Below are 17,403 nucleotides of genomic sequence, written 5' to 3'. Positions count from 1 at the left end.
GAGAAATTGCGGCCGTGCAAAGAAGAGGCGCTGCTGTGTGCGTCCGTACGGCCAGCCCAGGAGTGCAGGGGGACTCTTCTGCAAGGGGAGCGTTTTGGTTTCCTGAAAAAAGGGGCAAAATCAGTGCTTCCTCCGTTAGATGGGCCAGAGAGGAATGCAGGAGGAGTTGGGCAAACTCTGCAGGGAGGCAGACAGGATCCTGCTGTCTAACACTGAGATCTTAGGGGACTCGGGCTTCCCTTGGCAATGAGATTCCTTCTGTTGTTTTTTCTGTGGGGGAAAAAAAAAAAAAAAAAAAAGAAAGAAAGAAAAGAAAAAAAGGGCTAGGGCAGTGAGTTTCAAGTGCTTTATGTGAAGGAAAAGAGAAAAGACGGTAAGAGGAAGATGAAAGGAAAGAGAGGAAAGAAGGAAAAGCAAAAGGGAAAGGGAAAGGGAAAGGGAAAGGGAAAGGGAAAGGGAAAGGGAAAGGGAAAGGGAATAGGGAATAGGGAAAGAGGGAGGGAGAGGGGGAGGGGGAGGGGAGGGGAGGTCCTCCTAATGGGGAGGAAATGGGGAGGGGTGTGAGGGGGGACAGGGGAGGGGGGAGGGGAAAAGGGGAAAGAAAAGGGAAAAGAAGGAGAAAGGGAAAAAGAAAAGAGGTAGAATGGAAAAGAAGAGAAAGAAAAAAAGAAAAGGAATAAGATGGGAAAGTGGGAAAAGAAGAGAAATGGGACATGAAGGGGAAAAGGGAAGGGAAAAAGAGAAGAGAAAAAGGAAAGAGGATAAAATGGGGAAAGGGAAAAGAAGGGGAAGGGAGGGGGAAGCTGCTGGTCAAGTCCCTGTGAAGATGGTGTTCTCTGTGGGACTGCAGTTATTGTGGCTGCTGCTGTTGTTTAGAGCAAGGTGCTGTTTTATTTAAAAGAGGCATCTCTCCTTATTATTTGAAGTACCTCTGTGCAAGGCTGGATGCAGCGAGCTCCTCATCAAAGCAAACACCTCTGCACCACACCAGGGGAAGCAGTGTGCAATTAGGGGCTCTTCTCATCTCATCTCGCCTCGTTTCCAATGTTCCTCTGGGATCTGCAATGGAAATGAGGAGGGCAGGAAGAGCAAAAATGTGTATGCTGGCAATGGAGCCTTGTTGCTTGGTTGAGGGGGTGATGGACGTTATTGCAGTGCTCCTTTGGATGCCTTGTCGTTGAGTGGGTGAATTTGGGGAAGTGAGAGTGTGTGACCCCGTTCCTCACGCTTTTTGGGGGTCATTTTTTCTGTCTTTGTGCAAAAATCTGCATTGCCTAAGCCTGAGGTTCTTCTTTCTGTGCAAGATAGAGACGTAAACGTCCAAATATTTGAGTGTGACTCATTCCTTGTGTGCTTTCCCGAGCACAGTTCCTTGTGTTTAAGGAGCCAGGATTGAGGCAAAGGAGAGGATGGAAAGGTTCTAACCTGTGATATCACTCCATCACAGTCTGTGGTTTCTGAGCTCTGCTCTTTGTTTGGCTTTGCTCTTCTCCCACAGGAATTCAGCCACAAGAATGGCTTCGAGTGCAGTCCTTGCACTTGCTTTGTCTCCATGGCCTTCTGCTCAGTTCTCATGTTGTGCCAAACACTGGCTGGGTTTCCAGGTAGTTTTCTATTCAAGTATTTGGCAGATAAAAGGCAGCCAGGCTCTGAGATCAGACAGAAGTCGGCGCGTTCCCTCCACTGTGGCTGGCGTCCAAGCATTTCAATATGTAATTTCCACTAATTTGCAGAACTGTACCGTTAATTACATGAAAGATTTACTTAGAGCTACCCCTTCTGTAATGTCCTTAATGCCTGCATTAACTGCGTTGCTGCTAGCTTGTAATTCTCCATCATTCAGTCAGGTTAGGATGATGCAGCTGACGCTTTCTGCTTACCCAAAACACATCCTTGCCATGCCATCTTATTTTTTTTTCTTGACTCAGCTTTGTCAGAGCATCTTTATAGGACACAAATTCCAATATTCCACCCTTGTGTGAGACAGATGCCCTCATCTCTCCACAGCCCTGCACTGATGGTTGCAGAGATGCTATGGTGTGAAGCTCAGATATCCAACACCAAGGTTGGACATTTTTCTTGCCTGCTCTGCCAGATGTGCTTTCTTGGGGCCCAGGAGTCAGGACTGACAACTTATGGAAAGTGTAAATCTCCCTCTAGTGTTCTATACACAGCTTCCTCACCATGGGAATCAACCAAGGGTTGACACTGGGCATCTTCCTCACCATGGGAGTCAACCATGGATTGACTCTGACCATCACCCTCACTGTGGAAGTCAACCAAGAATTGGCATTAGACATCATCCTCATTGTGGGAATTAACCATGGATTGACAGTGACCATCACCCTCACTGTGGAAGTCAACCAAGAATTGGCATTAGCCATCATCCTCATTGTGGGAATTAACCATGGATTGACACTGGCCATCCTCTTCACTGTGGAAGTCAACCAAGAATTTACACTGGCCATCATCCTCACTGTGGGAGTCAATCGAGGCTTGACAATGTCCATCTTCCCCACTATGGGAATCAACCAAGGGTTGACACTGGGCATCCTCCTCACCATTGGAATCAACCAAGGATTAAAATTGGCCATCATCCCCATTGTGGGGGTCAACCAAGGACTGACACTGACCATCCTCTTCACCATGGGAATCAACCAAGGACTGACATTGGCCATCCCACAGGAAGAGTCTTTGATGAAATCTCATCACTCAGCAGCCCTTGGTATGAGTGTGGGCTGAAGAGGAGCTGTCAGAGCCCAGGAGGGGACCAGAGCTGCCAAGAAGCAAGCAATTGCATGGATGAGGTGTTGGGCAAAACCATGGGATCCCATGGTCTGCAGTGGAGTCCATTGGAGCAGTCTGGGCTCTGGCACAAGGAGCTATTCCCATTCTTTGCTGCACTGCAAAGATAGAGCTGGCATGGTTTATCTCAGTGCAGAAACAGCTGGCAGATAGACATGGACCCAACTGTTTAGATTGGAATGCCTTGCTGTCAGGTCGTGTTACTGGTTCAAACAGAAAGGCGCTGCGCAGCCAAAGCCAGGCATATACAACTGACAGAAAAGAAAAGAAGGTGAAAGCTGCTCTGGGCTCATCAATAACCTCCTGCACATCCTTGCCTGTGCTCCGAGTTGAGAAAACACAGAAATGATCAGCACTCGGGTCAGGATTTCGTGAGCTGTCCAAGGAGAATTTACTCTAGCTCCTTCCTGACAGGAGACAGAGGTATAAAAAACAATGCAGTGACTTCTGTTCAAGCAATAGCTGTGTAAAATATTGTTCATCAGAGCTGTAAAGGTTAGCTCAGCAGAGAAATAAGGTCTGCAGCTTTTGGCTTTGTATCCCTTTGGGCAATCCATTTGCGAGTTTGTTGAAGGCAAGGAGAAAGATCCAGTGATTGGAAAGGGGCTGCACTCACCCCAGCTCAGTCCCTGAATTCAGCATCTTCCTTTTCTCCATTGGCTTTGAAGTGCTTCCAGCCAATACAGATTTGTAAAATGATTGAAAGGCATCCACTGCATCATCGTAATATTTCTCAGGCACTAAAAATGCCTCCCATAGCATCTCCCTGATGGCACTTCTACCCCTCTATCCCTGTGCTTCACCCAAAAGCCACCCACCAGCCTCAGTGCTGAGCACGAGATGAGCAGGCTGAAGGATGGAGTGGGTCTAAACCCACTACCCCAAATCTGACGGTCCCACTTCACTTCTGGCTGTTAACAGGGCGAGCCTGGAATCATTTTCTCTAGAACAGCTCCTCCACAGGGTAAGTTTCCTAATGTTATTTCTCAGTCATTCCTATAGAAGTAATGGAATCCTTGTATGGCTTGGGTTGGAAAGGACCTGAAAGATCATTCAGTTCCATGCCTGCTGTGATCTGGGTGCCCTCCATCAGATCACGATGCCCAGAATCCCACCCATGGCCTTGGGCACCTCCAGGGATGTGGCACCCACGGTTCCTCTGGGCAGCAGTCCCTTAGCAGCCTGTAGAAGAAAGAAATCTCACCTAGGAGCAGACTCCTGTGCTGCGTACATCCTGTCTTTTATTTATAGGATGGCTCCAAGCTCCAGGATCTTGATGATCTTTCAGGTCCCTCCCAACTCAATCCGTTCTATGAGTCTGTGATTCCATGCTATGATTTGTAGGGTCACCCCACGTTCCCAATGATCTCCCATCTCTTCATTGCCCAAAGTTGGTGCCCAAAATCCAAGGGAGAGCTGGGAAGAGAGGCCAGCAAAAAAAAAAAGAAAAAAAAAAAAAAAGACATAACAACCAAGATTTTTATTTAGTTTGGAGCTTGTTAGGTGCCATTTGCATGGCTACAATGTCAGATGCATTATTCATGAGCATAAACTGCAGTGACCCCCGCCTCCCCCTCTTTGCAAACACTGGCTTCAGATTCCCAAGATTAGACATCCTTCTTGCTGCTTTAAGCAATTTCTCTTTAAAAGGAACACGGCAGAGTGACAGCCTGATTTTTTATTCATGTGTGGGTCTTTTCAAGGCATAGCATTTACCACAGTACATAAAAACCAGGCTCACAGGTCAGGGTGTGTGGGGGGGGGGGGGTTGGGAGGAAATGACTCAAGCAAATTGGTTTGAAGAGGAGTTTTCAGCTTTTACCCCTGATTCAAGGCAGGGCATCTGCCAACAGGTGACACCTGCCATGCCCGGGTGCCATGAGATCCTCAGGAGATGCAGGAGAGACTCTTTTTCAACTTGCCCTTGAATCTTTGGATGGGTCCAACAGCAAGTGTGGGGTCAGAGAAGACTTTTGGGTGGGCCAAGAGTTGGATTCAGTGGTCCTTATGGGAGGGAAAGGGGAAAGGGGAAAGGGGAAAGGGGAAAGGGGAAAGAAAGGGAAAGGGGAAAGGGGAAGGGGGAAGGGGGAAGGGGGAAGGGGGAAAGGGGAAGGGAAGGGAAGGGAAGGGAAGGGAAGGGAAGGGAAGGGAAGGGAAGGGAAGGGAAGGGAAGGGAAGACAGTATTAAGCAACATGTTGTATATGAGACATGGGAGGTTATTACCTGCTTGGTGCTCAGGGAGCTGGAGAAGACAGCAGCACTGCAGGGGGTGACACAATTGGCTGAGCCTTCCCCAGTGCTGGAATAAAGGCAAAATGACCTTGGGGTCATCCAGAAATAGCAGGGGTGAGCATCAGCTCCCTGTCAGCACCTGCAGCAGGGAAATAGGAGATACTTGGGAAGGAGCTTGCATTGTTTTGGGTCAGTGTGAGAGTTTCCATTGCACAGAGGGGTGGTGGGAGCTGGTCTGGGAGCACTGCCAGCCCTGCAGGAGACACTAAGAAAAGTAATCAACCATCTCCAAAACGCTGGAGATTGCAGTTAGCCTAAGGAAGGACCTGAGAGGCAGCAGGCAGAGGTGAGATGAGGCAGGTTGGTAACTGCTGGATGTTGTGACCTTTTCTGGCTGTTCTGCAGCTGGAATGCGCCAGCCCCACTGCTCCCCGTGCTGTCACCTCTCTGTGTCACTCATAGAGGATGCTGGGGATGAAGGGCAGTGGCAGAGGTGTGACACTGTCCTTGTCCTCCCTTGTGCCCAGGTCTCACTCACAGCATCTCCCCTCACTGGAAGATCAGCATCAACCAATTCAAGCTACCCAGAAGCAGAGGCCGAGGGGTGAGTGGTTCCCATAGAACTGGCTCAGCCATGCTTGATATTCAGACTCTACACAACAAATTGGAGAGAAAATGCAGCTTTTTTAGCACGTCCAGCCTGACGGCCTCCCTCGTTATCAACCCGAACGCAGAACTCTCTCCTGTTCCCATTTTAATTGGAGGTCACTTGGTACAGACACAACCCCATCAGAAATGTAGCTCCAGCATCACCTCCTCCCTTACTCAAGGTGACCAAGGGGCCGTTCAGGGGATCTCAGCCCATTTCCAGGCTCTCTGCTGACCCATTGCTTCCTCCCACCTCTCACGGTGTGTACGTGCCATCTGGTGGCAAACTGCAGGAAAGAAAATGTGCTCAAAACACCTTTTGCTACGACGGGCTCAATGAAAGCAGAGCCGTTTGGCCATCTGCACCAAGCCTGCACAGCCTACATCTCATCTCCCATTGTAAGAGTTAGTTCCTTACGTGCATAGCTGGAGGAAAACACATCACCATGAGGATGTTTTCTGCTGGAAGCAGCAATTTCCCTCTGTTGAGCGTTCTGATTTCTTGTTGTAAGAGCAGAAAGCTCAGAAGCTGCAAGGCCCAGCGTTCAAAACTGCCTTTGCCTCTCATTTGTGATTGTATCCATCTTGTATTTTCCCATTCTTTCCTCATTTCCCCCCCTTCTCCACTCCTCATTTCCTCGGCGCAGTGCAGCAATAGTTCCGTTCACAATGATGTATGTAGATTTATACACGTTGGGGTTTTTTTTAGTGCAATAAGTTGGTTGGCAGCACCCAAGGCTTTCTGAAAATACAAGCAAGAGAAAACAGAGCGAAATGCAAGAGATGATTTCTATTTGGTATTGAGCTGGGAGAAAGCACATGCTGAGACCCCCAGATAAAGGAACAGTGCAAGGCCACGCATCACTTACACCTTATTTATAGGTATTAAACAAGGCTTCAGTAGAACACAGCTCCGGTTCTGACCCTCTGCAGATGGGTGAATTGCGCCCTAAAGCAAATATAGGGGACTTGTATTATTCAACAGCCTCTGCTAATAGGGTTACTGCAGGCAGAGATGTTGCCTGTCTCGGCTGAAGAGCAGACACTGGCCTCAGTGACTCCTGTTTGCATAATTATACTGCAAATTCTGTCCTGCTGTGTCTGTATAATTACATTTTTAAATAAGAAAAAAGTATTCATACATGTAGAGCTTTGGGTTGGTTTTTTTGGTTTTTTTTGGGGGGGGGGGTTTGTTTTTTTCCTTTCATGGCCAGATTTTCAAGTATTTGGAATTAGGTGTGATTGCAAAACAATAGCAAAAATAAATAAATAAATAACAGGTTGTGACTGTTATGCATTTTGTTGGCTAGCAGAAGGAAACCTGCTGTGCTGAAGGCATTTAGATGGGATGCAGCACTCTCCTTCCCTACCAGGGGAAGCCAGCTTTGTCATCCACATTGTCCATTGGGAAGGAGAAAGATGGAATCTCTGGATCAGCTGGTTGGAAGGTGAGAAGCTTGCAGTAACGGAGGTTGAGAAGAGGTCTTGGGAAGATCTTCAGAGCCCAGAGCTGCTTGGTTTCCTGCTTTTATTGATGACTGGCACCAAAACAGTAATGAAGATTCCAACAAATAATATCTGATAAAAATGAAACTCAGGAGAAACTACGAGCTCAAAGGAGACGATACTCAAGATCCAACCCAAACCATCCTCTTCCCTACTCTTCCACTCTACTCTACTGTACTCTACTCCACTCTGCTCTGTTCTACTCTACTCTAATCTCCATTCTACTCTACTCTACTCCATTCTATCCCACATTACTCTACTCAGTTCTCCCCTATTCCATTCTATTCTACTCTACTCCATTCTACTCTACTCCACTCAACTCTATTCTACTCTACTCAACCCCACTCTACTCTGTTCTACTCTCCTCTACTCTTCCCCATTCTACTCTAATCTACTCCATTCCATCCTACATTACTCAATTTTACCCTACTCTACTCCATTCTATTCTACTCCACCCCATTCTACTCTGCTCTTCTGTACTCTGCACTGCTCCATTCTGTTCTACTTCACTGTACACCATTCCACTCTACTCCATTCTATTCTAATCTACTCCATTCTACTCTACTCTACTCCATTCTATTCTACTCTACTCCATTCTACTCTACTTTACACCATCCTACTCTACTCCATTCTTCTCCACTCTGCTCCATTCTATTCTACTCTACTCCATTCTACTTTACTCCATTCCATTCTACTTTACTCCACTCCTCTCCACTTTACCATACTCTGCTGTACTCTATTCCACTCTACTCTACTCCATTCCATCCCATGAATGGCATTACAAACCTGAAAGTGACAAAAAGGGGCATAAATTTGATAGCTCTATATAAGGTTGGGTTTGCCAGACAGGTGGTCAGGAAACGACTGGCAAAGAAAAAGTTTCCAAATGGATCACAGGATAAAGCAAAAATTACACAGCCATGGGGCCACAGCAAAATCAGCAAAATGAAGGGGGTCAGACTGGAGATGAACCTGAATTATTTTGCTTTATTGCAGCAGAACATCTCACTTCTTGTTTCCCTCCCAGTGTGAGCAGTGCCTCTCCTCTGCATCCCAACGACACCCACCTCCTATTTCCAGGCGAGGAAAACCAAACCATCCCACCCTGTGCTCCTGCTGCCTGCTTTCCTTTAAGGACTGGAGCAACTGGCAGGGAAAAACTGCATCCTGCCTTAATGTCAGCGTCTGCAACGGCAAAAGCAGTTCTCTGCAGCCCTCTAGTGCTCGTTGCATGCAAACAAAAGCAGAGCTTGCAACGGCCGTGGGGAAATGGGGCCAGGGCAGCTCAGGCTCGCTGTAATTTAGAATAGAGGCTTTTATTTGCTAGCAACACACGTTACCAGCTGTTATTTACCCAAAGAGTCGTATTGTGCAGGCAGGCTCTGCTCCCCAGGCTGCATTCCCACCAGAAGCAGTGCTGGTGCACAGCAGAACGTGCCAGCCAAGCAAAGGGCACGCAGGTTTTGCAGCACCAACATCTGCTACACGAATGATGTGACAGCTTCGTCCCATGGAGCATCACCAGGAAGCTCCATCTGAACACCCCCTTCCCATCAGTTTTCCTTCTCTCCCTGCCCCTGCGCACGCCTTCAGCCTCCCTTTCTGCAGTGCTACCAAACTGAGGGCCAGAATTATGCAGGAAGGCCCCTTTGGAGGAGCAGAGGAGGGGAAGGTTGTGATTTATTGTTCCCTTTCCTGGCAGCTTTTGCCTATTCGTATTCAGCTCGTGCTGTGTTACCTCAGTGATAAAAATGCACGTGGAGTTGGGAAACTTTCTGCATATTTCTCTTGGGTCAGAAATGCTCTATGATTTGTTAAAAAAGAAAACCAACCCTTCTGCCAAATAACAGATACCCAAAATTACAAGTTAATTAAAGGGAGTACACTCTGCTTTCCATGCTCCCAATAAAATCCTGTACAGCTCTTCTTACAAATGGATTTCTCCCACAAATCTCCACTTCAACCAAAGCTGTTGTCCGTCTGCACATGAAATCTTGCTTTATCACCTCTCCAGGCTGAAGCTGTCCTTACAGAGGCGCCCTGAACAACCTTGTCATTTCCATTTCTCACGCATTTTTCCGTGCTCTGTGTTCTCAGGGTCTGGGAGGTTTCATTTTCCCATTGCCAGAGGCTGCTCATCCCTATCAGGGCTCATTCTGCCACATCAAAGGCAGCAGGGATACATCAGAGGGAGTGGGGACACGTCAGAGTTAGCAGGAGGGCTGCAGTCCCCTATGGTGGGGGGGACCACAGGGATGCTGCATGCTCTGAAGCATCCTGCAACTTCTGGAAGCAGGTCTGGATCAGCAAAGCTCTGTTGATTGCTGTGATAATCACCAGAGCCCAAACAGCTGAGGTGGTTTGTGATCCTAATCCCGTCCTTGGACGTGTTCAAGGCCCGGTTGGACGGGGTCCTGGGCAACCTGATCTAAATGTGTATGTTTGGTGGCCCTGCTAGGCAGGGGGGTTGGAACTACATGATCCTTGGGGTCCCTTCCAACCTGGGTGATTCTGTGATTCTGTGATTGTGTGATTCTAATTTGCATCTGAGCATCACTGTGGAGTGAAGCTCTTGACAAGGTGCCATCACAGAATGGTTTGGGTCAGAAGTGACCCAGTGCAGCCCATCTCCTCTGCACTGAACTGGGACACCCACAGCTCAACCCAGTGCTCAGAGGCTGCTCCAGCCCGGCCTGTAGGACAATGCTTTCCACCCTATAATGTTAGATATCTTCTTTTCCTGACCTATAGCATGATGCTTTCCAAAGTCACCCTTCTTCCAGACAGCAGCAGCAGACAGCTACATGGTGACAGCCTTCACAGCCTTTGCACCGTCGCATCTTTGCCCTGGGAGGTGGTGGAGTCACCATCCCTGGAAGTGGTCAAGAAACATTCAGATGTTGGTGAGCCTTGAGGTCCTTTCCAACTCAAGCCATTCTGTGTTGCACTGAGGGATGTGGCTTAGTGGGAAGTTCTGGTGGTAGGATTAGTTCTGGTTGGACTAAGTGATCTCAGAGGTCCTTTCCAACCTCAATGTTCCTGTGGTTCTATCACTGTCATTACCTTACAGAAAATGGACTCAAGGCTATCAGGGATACCAAAAAGCTCTGGTTTCCCAAGTGGCAGTGGTTTGTTCCTCAGCTGGCCCAAACCCCAGCACTGGGAGGTGGCTTCCACTTGGCTCCAGCACTACCCAAAGCCTTTAGCTCACCTCCTGTGCCCGAACCTAAGACAGGAAGGAGCCCTGGCTCCAGGCTTCACCCCCAGAAGAGGGCTGGCATTCACACAAAGCCATTTTGAGGGGAGGAAAATGAAGATGCAGACACTCTAGGTAGAGGTTTTCAGAACTCAGGGGTTCAGGCTGCCTGATGTAGCAGCGCTGGCTGCCAAAGCAGAATTTCCATCCCTTTGTTTATCCCAGCTGCATTTTTCCATTGCCTACTGCAGGCAGCATCGTTTCCCTTTGGTGTGAAGCAGGAGGGGAGGCTTGCTTTGAAGCCTTTTGCTTGCATAGGAAATGAACTTCTTGATTCCTGTTGACATTTGCAGCGAGGTGTAGGTGGCGCTTGTAGCATTTCTCAAAGCTCCCCGGCTCTGTTTGTTCAGATCCTTCTCACTCCTGTGAAATGTGGTAATACCGAGCAGCGGGTGGAAGGAACAGCACAAATGGAGCCCTTCAGGAGGTGGAAGGACTCAGAACTGCTCTGCACAGAAAGGCAACTCCTTTTCCTCCCAGCCACCAACACCAGACCGCATCCCTGCAGCTTGTCCATGGAGTCACAGCACAACCTAACAACACTCTGCTCTGATCCTGCTGCTATGGAGGTGGTCCATTCCTCATCCCAATGCTTAAAGAAGCATGAACAGCTCTTCTCCTTTCTGGTCTCATTTGTCTCAGTGGGGTTTCACTTTCCAGGATTAAAAACAACCTTTTGCAGCCGGGAAATGGGGGAGAGCTGCCCTGACACCTTCTTGGAATCAGACTGCACAGCACTGATGTGTTCCTTAACAAAGCATTGTAAGAGCCTGGCTCACAAAGCAGCCCAAGAGCTGCAAAAACCAAGTCACCTGAAGTCATTCAGGTTCCTTCCTGCATCTTCACAAGCCTCAAATCACAGCAGCCACTCTCATAAATCCTCTTTTGCCCTGGCAGTGGGAAAGGAGCAGATTTGTGCGGGCTGCATTAGGGGATGAGGGCTCAATCTCATGGGAGTTGTGGAATAATGACACATCTTCTGGATGGGATGGACTTGGGGTCGTGTAGTGTGGGTCCTCAGGTTCTGCAGGGTGAGATGGATATGGGGTCATGCAGTGATGGAGCTCAGGTTGTGTTGAGTGGGGTGGATATGGGAGTCCTGCAGTTTGGTGCTCAGGTTCCACAGGGTGGGGTGGATATGGAGGTCCTGCACAGTGTGTGTGCTCAGCTTCTGCAAGGTGTAGTGTGGGTTCTCAGGTTCTGCAGGGTGAGATGGATATGGGGTCCTGTCATGTGGGTGCTCAGGTTGCATTGGGTGGGGTGGATATGGAGGTCGTGCAGTTTGGTGCTCAGCTTCTGCAGGGTGGGGGATGATGTGAGGTTCTGCAGTTTGGTGCTCAGGTTCTGCAAGGTGGGATGGATATGGGAGTCCTGCACAGTGTGTGTGCTCAGCTTCTGCAGGGTGTAGTGTGGGTCCTCAGGTTCTGGAGGGTGGGATGGATATGGGGTCATGCAGTGATGGAGTTCAGGTTGTATTGGGTGGGATGGATATGGGGTCATGCAGTGATGGAGTTCAGGTTGTATTGGGTGGGATGGATATGGGGTCATGCAGTGATGGAGTTCAGGTTGTATTGGGTGGGATGGATATGGGGTCCTGCAGTTTGGTGCTCAGCTCATTGCCCTGAATGCATGACATAAATTGTTTTCTCCCCGGAAATACCTGCAAGGAGAAAGCACCGCAGCAAAGAGTTGAACGGAAAGCGGTGAGCTGCTGCTTGTGAACGAAGCGCGCGGAGCTCCGCCCCAGCCGTGCATTAAAGGTGATTAACAACAAACCAGGACCTTATCGCAGCCGGATCGTTGGGGCTGATTAGCGACTGATCGCCCATTGAATGAGAAGGAGCGCGCCCGGGTTCTCGGGGGTGATCTGTGAGAATGGCAGAAAGCAATTAGAGAAGGAAAGCTGCGATAGTTATCGGGGATGTGGGGCAGGGTGAAAGCCAGTCCTGCTGAAGCTGGGATGGGAATCCTGCAGGATTGCGTTGGCTAAAGGGGGAACCCCTTCTTTCTTCTGAATGCTCTCCAGGGTTCCATCCCATCTCCAAGCCCTCGTGCATCCCCGGCCATCCATAGGGCTACAGGGATGAATTCTCACTCATTTGAACCACTGGGAAGGCACGTTTTGAGGGCTGTAGGGCAGTTTTCATTCACAAATTGCCCAGATTTGGGCAAGTTGGAGCAAAGGGTGCAACCTGAGGTGGGCTTCACTTCTGCATGCTGACCAGTGTGGTGGTTTTGGGCCAAAAGGTGCTGGTTTTGTGGCAACCAGAACTAAAGAGCCTGAAATCCATGGCCTTTCTGTTGTTTGCAGTTCAGCTGCTGAACCATGAATCCCTACGGCTGTGGGGTTGTGCTTGAGGAAGATGAGGATCCCTCCTCTGAAATGCTGTAAGTACAAATGCGTGTTGGAGGTGGGCTTGTTCCCAGGGTCACTTCTTTGTCAGTTCAGAAGAAAACTCATTTATTTCTGACTTTGAAGCAGAACCCGACCCCAAGCTGCCCAAATCCACCCCACAGATGGAGATGCGAGATGAGGTTCGGCCACCCCTGCTCCCCACAGCCCTGCAGAGGTGAGATGGGACGAAGGAGCCAAGCGATCCGCAGCCCTACAGGGAGGGCAGAGGGGATGTAAGGGACAGGCTGTGCCCTCGGGTCGGCGGCAGGAGGCGCTCCGTGCCTCAGTTTCCCCACCTGCCCCTCAGAGTTCACCGAGTCCCCGGCGGTTCGCGGTGCGCTGCGGGGTGGGGAGAGCCGAGCGGTGCCGGGAGATGGCACCATCCTCCTTTTTGTTCCTGCTTTCTGCCCAGCAGCGCTGCCGGGAGGGGCCGAGCAGCCTGCCAAGCTCCCCTTCCAGCTCGGCTGGGAGTCCGATGGGGTTTGAGGGGCGGCAAAATGAGAACTGTGCGTTGGATTCGGAGGAAGGAGATCTCTGTGCAGTTCAGCAAAGGAAGGGGACGGACTCCAGTGGCTGTCACCCATTTCTGTGCCCCATCCCTGGCTTTTTGTGCACTGTGCTGCAAACCCCTGCACCCTGAGCATGCTCCATTCCTACCCAACATCACTGCCACCTCAGCATCACCTCCATGCACTGTGCTTTGCTACAAACCCCTGGAACCTGAGTGACCCCCCCATTCCTGCCCCAGCACCTCTGCCACCTCAGCATCACCTCCATGCACTGTGCTGCAAACCCCCACCCTGATGGTCCCCAATTCCTGCCCCAGCACATCTGCCACCTCAGCATCACCTCCATGCAGTGTGCTTTGCTGCAAACCCCTGCACCCTGAGCATCCCCAATTCCTCCCCACCATCACTGCCCCCTCAGCACCCTCCATGCACTGTGCAGCAAACCCCCCAAGCAAAGCCACCCCTGGTGACCACCTCGCCGTTCCCAAGCCGCACGTGGCACACATCTCGCAGCCCTCATCCAAATGTGACACCTTTGCTCCAGAACACATCACATATCTCAGAACAGGACGCCGTTTTGGGTGCCCCACAGCACAGCACAGACCTGCAGCACTGGGTGGACGTGGAGTTCATCGGTGTCTCCACGACGCAGCGATTTTTCCGCCGCTCTCCCTCTGGCCGCCAGCCGAGCAGCGTCCATTCCCGTTCAAAGGCAGTTCTTGTTCAGTGCCTGGCTCCTGGAGAGCCCCGAAGAAGGGCTCCTTTCACAGCCTTTTGCATTTCCTAGACAGAAATTGTCATTTTTCAAACACAGCTTCCCTTCTGCTGGCCCGGCGCCTTTCACCTCGCAGCGCCCTGACGTCAGGCTGTCTTTGTGATGCTCTGTGCAGCGTTTTGTGCTCCCGTTCCTTTTCAGCTGCTGTCAATGCCCGTTTCTGCCCAGGGCCAGGCAGTCAACGAGGGGCTGCTGGGGGCGCTGCCAGGCCCCCAAGTGGCCAATCTGTGCCCCCACCCAAGCGGGGCCATTGGCTCAATGGACAGCACTGAGCAACACGGCGAGGTCCTGTTACTGAGCGCCTGGTGATGGGAGATGGGAAAGGAATGTTTCTTTTTAGGATTCCTTTCCCCTGGGATTTCTGTTCTATAGGATTTTGTTTCTCCTTGGGTTTCTTTTCCCTAGAACTTCTTCTCCCTAGGATTTCTCTATGACTTCTCTTCCCTAGGGCTCCTTTTCCCCAAGGACCCCTTTTCTCTTGGATTCCTTTTCCCTTGGACGTCTTTCCTCTATGACACCTCTAGGATTCCCTTTCCATAGTACATCTCTCCCCTAAGATGTCTCTTCTCCTGGGTTTCTTTTCCCCAGGGTTTCTGTATGACGTCTCTTCCCCAGCATTCCTTTTCCCTAAGATAACTTTTCCCTAGCACATCTTTCCTCTATGTGCTCCTCTAGGACTCCCTTTCCATAGGATTCCTTTTCCACAGGACCTCTCTTCCATAGGACTTCCTTCCCCTAGGACTTCTATTCTAATAGGATTTCTTTTCTCCTGGGTTTCTTTTCCCTAGGATTCCTTTGCCCCATGACTTCTCTTCCCCAGGACTCCATTCCGGTGCTGTCCATACTTTTGATGCCACTCAAATTCTGCAGGGCTGCATGCATAGTGGTGCACAGCTCCAGCCCTGCACCTGCTGCTCATCTGGCACCATTCTGCCACGGAGGCAATGCCCAGCAGCCACCACCAGGCGTTGGGGCCAGGCTGTGCCAGCAGCAGGGCGGTTTCTTGGAGCTGCTCTTGTGAAACAAGCCGGGCCGGTGCCGAAGCTGTCACCCAGCAACGTCACCAAGCAGGAAACCATTGCAACCCAACCCCAAAATAGCAGCAATCCCCAGAAAAGCCATTCCCTTCTTCCCGCCTGAGTTCCCCTGCTTGCAGCAGCGCCGGCACTCCCTGGGGCACGTCGTGGTGCACAGTCACAGCCCTGAGTGCACGCATCACGCTGTGCTGGGCTTCTGCAGCCGCAGCAGTCGTGCCCCAGCTCTGCGGAGCTCCATGCACGCACGCAGCCACCAAACGTCGGCTCTCCGTTCCACCAAGGCCGCTCCTCAACGCTCAAAAATTTTCCAGGCTTGGAGCCGGGCCAGCGGTGAATTTTGTTTTGCAACTGAGCAAAATCAGCTCAGTGTTGTCGCTGCCCGGCCCCCACGTGAGCACAGCGCGGGGTTCTGGGCTCTCCCAGCCCCACTGTTTGCATTGCGTTGTGGCTCTATGCTGCTGGGCCGTGTCCCAGTGCTCTGCCTGCCTCTACAGGCTGTGTGCCCTGTGCTGGGGCTAGAGATCCTATAGAGCTTGTGACGGGGCTGTAGGCCCTAAAGATGCAGTAAGAGTTCTTAAAATGGGCCTTGGTCTGCCATGGTGGGGCCTGAGCTGTAGGACAGGCACAACAGCTTCTTGTCCTGGTGTCACCAAGCCACCAACCTCCCAGTGCTACCAACCCATTCTCACAATGCTACCAACCCATCCTCCCATTGTCACCAACCCACCCTCCCAGTGTCATCAACCCACTGTCCCACTGTCACCAACCCATCCTCTCAATGCCACCAACTCATCACCCCAGTGTCCCCAACCCAACTTCCTGGTGTCACCAACCCAGGATTGCAGTGCCACCAACCCATCATCCCATTGTCCCCAACCCAACTTCCTGGTGTCACCAACCCAGCCACCCGATGTCAACAACCCAACCTCCAAGTGCCATCAAACCATCCTCCCAGTGCCACCAACGCATCCCCCCCAATGTCACCAACCCACCCTTGCAGTGCCACCAACTCAATCTCCCAATGTCACCAACCCATTCTCCCTGTGTCACCAACCCAGCACTGCAGTGCTGCCAACCCATCCTCCCAATGTCACCAACCCAACTTCCTGGTATCACCAACCCATCCTCCCAAAGCCATCAACCCATCGTACCATTGTCACCAACCCGTCTTCGCAATGCCACCAATCCATCCTTCCAATGTCACCAACCCATTCTCCCAGTGACACCAACCCAATTTCCTGGTAACACCAACCCAACCTCCCAGCATCACCAGCCCACCCTTGCAGTGCCACCAACCCTCTCCCAATGCCACCAAACCATCCTCCCAATGTCACCAACCCAGCACTGCAGTGCTGCCAACCCATCCTCCTGATGCCACCAACCCATCCTCCTGATGCCACCAACCCAACCGCCCAGTGTCACCAACGCATCCTCCCGATGCCACCTACCCAATCTCCCAGTGCCACCAACCCAACCTCCCAATGTCACCAACCAAAGCCACCCAGGCTTTGTCCAAAGCATCCAGCACAGTCCCACAGCTGCCCTCACCTCTTCCCCTCCCTATCCATAGGTTTTTCCCACCCTCTCTGCGCGTGTTACACCCAAACACAAGGCTGTGGGCTCTAAAGGCACTGACACTCACCGTGCGTCGGCGCAGACCCAAAGCTCTCTCCCTGATGCTTGTCTCGGTGAGGAACGCTCGGCGCTACAAGCCCACGGAGCTCAAGGAGCATCCGATCCCCCGCGGGGTCTCCCATCCCAGAGGAGAACAACTGGACCAGTTCTACCTGTGTGCCAGTTCCTGGGGCAGGTAGGGCCAGTGGAAAGAATTCCTGCCATTCCAGATGGTTGAGTCACAGTGTCCCCACTGCCATCCTTCGCCTTCATCTCCTCCTCCCAAGAGGGGCTGAGTCAGCGCCGTGGGCGCAGCGCTCGCAGCCTCCCCCCCGGGCTGCTGCTCTATGGGACTGCGTTCCCACGTCCCCCCCACCCCCCTCCTCTCCCTCGTGGGTTCGTTGGCACAGAAGTGCCGCACAGGGGAGGGCTGTGGAGAGGGGGGGGGGGGGGGGGTCCTGCTGACTCAGCTCTCTGCACAATGCAGCTGAGGGAGAAACAAAGCGGAACGAGGGCAAATGCATCGAGTTGGGGCATGTGCTGCACGGCTGCGCCTGGCGGGGTGGTGGCCTGGGGACAGAAGGCTCCTGTTTGCTGCAGGTCCTGGTTCCTCTGCTTGCTTTCC

The 17,403-nt window shown here is 51.3% G+C and overlaps 1 long non-coding RNA gene across 3 annotated transcripts; it reads left to right on the top strand.

Annotated features, from left to right (window-relative positions):
- Positions 1 to 1,828: 1,828 nt before the first annotated feature.
- On the top strand, positions 1,829 to 17,184 carry LOC122188522. Of its 3 annotated transcripts, none has more exons than XR_006181598.1 (7): positions 1,829 to 3,228; positions 5,566 to 5,642; positions 7,000 to 7,134; positions 12,116 to 12,208; positions 12,760 to 12,836; positions 12,931 to 13,018; positions 14,916 to 17,184. It is a non-coding gene; the product is annotated as an uncharacterized LOC122188522 (long non-coding RNA). The 3 variants fall into 3 exon arrangements; XR_006181596.1 differs by having other exon boundaries at positions 1,829 to 3,769; XR_006181597.1 differs by having other exon boundaries at positions 1,829 to 3,769; positions 12,928 to 13,018.
- Positions 17,185 to 17,403: the final 219 nt, after the last annotated feature.

This window comes from Lagopus leucura, unplaced genomic scaffold (assembly GCF_019238085.1).
Source record: "Lagopus leucura isolate 7727_CA_CO unplaced genomic scaffold, USGS_WTPT01 Super-Scaffold_100065, whole genome shotgun sequence".
NCBI lineage: Eukaryota > Metazoa > Chordata > Aves > Galliformes > Phasianidae > Lagopus > Lagopus leucura.
The sequence above is the reverse complement of the archived record's forward strand: the minus strand, read 5'-3'. Positions and strand labels throughout refer to the sequence as shown.